The sequence below is a fragment of the Triticum dicoccoides genome, chromosome 3A (genome assembly GCF_002162155.2).
Source record: "Triticum dicoccoides isolate Atlit2015 ecotype Zavitan chromosome 3A, WEW_v2.0, whole genome shotgun sequence".
Taxonomy (NCBI): Eukaryota; Viridiplantae; Streptophyta; class Magnoliopsida; order Poales; family Poaceae; genus Triticum; species Triticum dicoccoides.
The window spans coordinates 136,748,063-136,753,601 of NC_041384.1; positions in this window are offsets into that span (position 1 = coordinate 136,748,063).

The following is a 5,539-nucleotide window of genomic DNA, read 5'->3' on the forward strand; positions in this document are numbered from 1 at the left end:
CTAAGTTCTACTAACTTGGTGATGGTGACTAGAGAATTCTGTCAATCACTATTTTATCTGGAAGATTAACTCCCACTTGATTCAAGCGATTGTAGTACCCAGACAATCTGAGCACATGCTTACTGCTTGAGCTATTCTCCTCCATCTTTTAGCTATAGAACTTGTTGGAGACTTCATATCTCTCAACTCGGGTATTTGCTTGAAATATTAATTTCAACTCCTGGAACATCTCATATGGTCCATGACGTTCAAAACGTCTTTGAAATCCCGATTCTAAGTTGTTAAGCATGGTGCACTAAACTATCAAGTAGTCATCATATTGAGCTAGCCAAACGTTCATAACGTCTGCATCTGCTCCTGCAATAGGTTAGTCACCTAGCGGTGCATCAAGGACATAATTCTTCTGTGCAGCAATGAGGATAAACCTCAAATCACGGTCCCAGTCCGCATCATTGCTACTATCATCTTTCAACTCAGTTTTCTCTAGGAACATATCAAAAATAAAACAGGGGAGCTAAACGCGAGCTATTGATCTACAACATAGATATGCTAATACTATCAGGACTAAGTTATGATAAATTAAATTTCAATTAATCATATTACTTAAGAACTCCCACTTAGAAAGACATCCCTCTAATCTTCTAAGTGATCACGTGATCCAAATCAACTAAACCATAACCGATCATCATGTGAAATGGAGTAGTTTTCAATGGTGAACATCACTATGTTGGTCATATCTACTATATGTTTCACGCTCGACCTTTCGGTCTCAGTGTTCCGAGGCCATATCTGCATATGCTAGGCTCGTCAAGTTTAACCTGAGTATTCTGCATGTGCAAAACTGGCTTGCACCCGTTGTAGATGGACGTAGAGCTTATCACACCCGATCATCATGTGGTGTCTGGGCACGACGAACTTTGGCAACGGTGCATACTCAGGGAGAACACTTTTTATCTTGAAATTTAGTGAGAGATCATCTTATAATGCTACCATCAATCAAAGCAAGATAAGATGCATAAAAGATAAACATCACATGCAATCAAAATGTGTGACATGATATGGCCATCATCATCTTGTGCCTTTGATCTCCATCTCCAAAGCATCGTCATGATTTCCATCGTCACCGGCATGACACCATGATCTCCATCATCTTGATCTATATCAATGTGTCGTCACATGGTTTTCTCGCCAACTATTGCTATCGCATAGCGATAAAGTAAAGCAATTATTTGGTGCTTGCATCTTATGCAATAAAGACACAACCATAAGGCTTCTGTCAGTTGCCGATAACTTCAACAAAACATGATCATCTTATACAACAACTTATATCTCATCACGTCTTGACCATATCACATCACAACATGCCCTGCAAAAACAAGTTAGACGTCCTCTACTTTGTTGTTGCAAGTTTTACGTGGCTGCTACGGGCTTAAGCAAGAATCGTTCTTACCTACGCATCAAAACCACAACAATAGTTTGTCAAATTGGTGCTATTTTAACCTTCGCAAGGACCGGGCGTAGCCACACTCGGTTCGACTAAAGTTGGAGAAACTGACACCCGCTAGTCACCTGTGTGCATAGCACGGCGGTAAAACCAGTCTCGCGTAAGCGTACGCGTAATGTCGGTCCGGGCCGCTTCATCCAACAATACCGCCGAACGAAAGTGTGACATGCTGGTAAGCAGTATGACTTATATCGCCCACAACTCACTTGTGTTCTACTCGTGCATATTACATCAATGCATAAAACCTAGGCTCGGATGCCACTGTTGGGGAACGTAGTAATTTCAAAATTTCCTACGCACACGCAAGATCATGGTGATGCATAGCAATGAGAGGGGAGAGTGTTGTCCACGTACCCTCGTAGACCGAAAGCGGAAGCGTTAGCACAACGCGGTTGATGTAGTTGTACGTCTTCACGATCTGACCGATCAAGTACCGAATGCATGACACCTCCGAGTTCTGCACACATTCAACTCGATGACGTCCCTCGAACTCCGATACAGCCAAGTGTTGAGGGAGAGTTTCGCCAGCACGACGGCGTGGTGACAATGATGATGTTCTACCGATGCAGGGCTTCGCCTAAGCACCACTGCGATATGATCGAGGTGGATTATGGTGGAGGGGGGCACCGCACACGGCTAAGAGATCAAGAGATCAATTGTTGTCTCTATGGGGTGCCCCCTGGCCACGTATATAAAGGAGTGGAGGAGGGGAGTGGTCGGCCCTCTCTATGGCGCGCCCTAGGGGAGTCCTACTCCCACCGGGAGTAGGATTCCCCCTTTCCTAGTAGAACTAGGAGCCTTTCCAAGTAGTAGGAGTAGGAGGGAAGGAAAGGGAAGGGAAAAGGAGAAGGAAGGAAGGGGCGGCCCCCTCCCTAGTCCAATTCGGACCAGCCCATGGGGAGGGGTGCGGCCACCCTTTGATGCCTTTCTCTCCTTTCCCGTATGGCCCATTAAGGCCCAATACGAATTCCCATAACTTCCCGGTACTCCCGAAAATACCCGAATCACTCGGAACCTTTCCGATGTCCGAATATAGTTGTCCAATATATCGATCTTTATGTCTCGACCATTTCGAGACTCCTCGTCATGTCCCCGATCTCATCTGGGACTCCGAACTCCTTCGGTACATCAAAACACATAAACTCATAATATAACCGTCATCGAACTTTAAGCGTGCGGACCCTACGGGTTCAAGAACTATGTAGACATGACCGAGACACGTCTCCGGTCAATAACCAATAGCGGAACCTCAATGCTCATATTGGCTCCTACATATTCTACGAAGATCTTTATCGGTCAAACCGCATAACAACATACGTTGTTCCCTTTGTCATCGGTATGTTACTTGTCCGAGATTCGATCGTCGGTATCTCAATACCTAGTTCAATCTCGTTACTGGCAAGTCTCTTTACTCGTTCCGTAATACATCATCCCGCAATTAACTCATTAGTTGCAATGCTTGCAAGGCTTAAGTGATGTGCATTACCAAGTGGCCCCAGAGATACCTCTCCGACAATCGGAGTGACAAATCCTAATCTCGAAATACGCCAACCCAACAAGTACCTTCGAAGACACCTGTAGAGCACCTTTATAATCACCCAGTTACGTTGTGACGTTTGGTGGCACACAAAGTGTTCCTCCGGTAAACGGGAGTTGCATAATCTCATAGTCATAGGAACATGTATAAGTCATGAAGAAAGCAATAGCAACAAACTAAACGATCAAGTGCTAAGCTAACGGAATGGGTCAAGTCAATCACATCATTCTCCTAATGATGTGATCCCGTTAATCAAATGACAACTCATGTCTATGGTTAGGAAACATAACCATCTTTGATCAATGAGCTAGTCAAGTAGAGGCATACTAGTGACACTATGTTTGTCTATGTATTCACACATGTATTATGTTTCCGGTTAATACAATTCTAGCATGAATAATAAACATTTATCATGGTATAAGGAAATAAATAATAACTTTATTATTGCCTCTAGGGCATATTTCCTTCAAATATATCAAAATGTTCGTTAGGATGTGCTCTTCATTTTGTTAATTGCACCATGCTTGTTTGAGTCCATCTTGATTCCTAAAATGTTGTTGCAAGAGTGCTATAAAATGTTAGTTTCTGTTCCTTAACAGATTATGGACATTTGTCATTTTTGCCATGATTGTTGTGTGCCTCCTATGGACTTGAGCCCTACATGTGTTTTGGACTATGCCATGCCATCTTTACAGGGATGTATGCCATGTATTTTTGTGATCAATGTGGTGACTAGCACAAACATGCAAAGTAGCTCTCATGATGTTGCTGATTTCAGGGACTTAGAATTCTTCTAAGTCTTTTCCCTAATGTTATTTTTATGCCTTGTATTCATGTTGCTACAGAGTGATCCATGCCTCTTTTGAGCATGTTCGGTAAGGATGATTTTGAGATATTGTTATGTTCTATCCACCCATGTCTTTGTTTGCAATTATAGCATGACTCAATCTTGCTCTACTTTTGCTATAAATTGTTCCTGGTAGATTATTTACGTGTTAATCAATTTTGCCAAGGTTGTTGTAGTTGATCCATGCATGCTATGAGATGGTTCTTGCCATGGTTAGCTTCTTGAACATGTCTTCTTACTGGGTGTATGCTTAGTCAGTCATGCAATGCCTTGTGGTGAGTGCATCGAGCTCGCAAACATGCCTACTTAACTCTGTTTATGCCATGTCCAGTTTTCTGCTAAGTCTGAATCTGTTAACGAAACTTGCTATGTTTACATGGGTGCCATCATATCTTCTGATCCTTTTTGGCTTATGGTCAGTAAGGGACTTTTGTTATATGCTTTGAGTAGTTTCATGCCATGCCTTGCCTTGCCATGATATGTTCCTGTAGCATATTGTTATCTTGCTCTAAACATTGCTTCCTGATGTTAAATCCTGACATGTTGTTATTTTCACTAAGTCTGTGAACCTGATATTTTTTTTGCACTTTTGCCATGCTTGTTTGAACTTGCTATTGTGTGATTTAGCCGTAGCTCAGTGTTCATCTTTTGTCAAGCATCTTGAGTGGATCACTGCCATGTGCTTTGTTGTTATGTTAGAGTGCAGTAGCTTAGTTTCTTGTTGCATTTTAGATGGCATCGTATTGTTAATCGCAGAATAGTGCCATTATTGTTTTGCTTGCCATTTGCAAACCGTGCATCCGATTCCGGTGATCTTTATATCGATTTCGACTGAAATCAACTCATCTTTCCAGCGGCGCACTTGGTTTGCCAAGTTGAGGCCTGGTTCAGTCTTTTCCTTCCGGAGCATGCATATGCATTGCATTTTACATCCCACATATCATGCCATGTTTTGCATCATGTTGCTTGCGCATTGCACCGTGGTCGATTGTGTTTGCCTTTGCTTGTGTTCTTGCCTTGGGTAGAGCCGGGAGACGAGTACATGTTCGAGGAACCCGTTGAGTACGCTTACGAGGATCAAGCTTACGTCAATTCGAAGAACTTTGCAGGCAAGATGACCATACCCTCGAAATCACTTCTATCTTTGCTTGCTAGTTGCTCGCTCTATTGCTATGCCTATGCTGTGATACCTACCACTTGCTATATCATGCCTCCCATATTGCCATGTTAAAACTCTAACCCACCTTATCCTAGCAAACCGTTGTTTGGCTATGTTACCGCTTTGCTCAACCCCTATTATAGCGTTGCTAGTTGCCGGTGAAGATTGGAGTTTGTTCCTTATTGGAACATGCTTATTGTTGGGAGATCATTATTATATCTTGTTTACTTTAATGCATCTATATATTTGGCAAAGGGTGGAAGGCTCGGCCTTATGCCTGGTGTTTTGTTCCACTCTTGTCGCCCTAGTTTCTGTCATACCGGTGTTATGTTCCTTGATTTTGCGTTCCTTACGCAGTTGGGTTATAATGGGAACCCCTTGACAGTTCGCCTTGAATAAAACTCCTCCAGCAAGGCCCAACCTTGGTTTTACATTTTCCCAACAACCTATAACCTTCCCTTGGGTTTTCGCGATCCCGAGGGTCATCTTTAT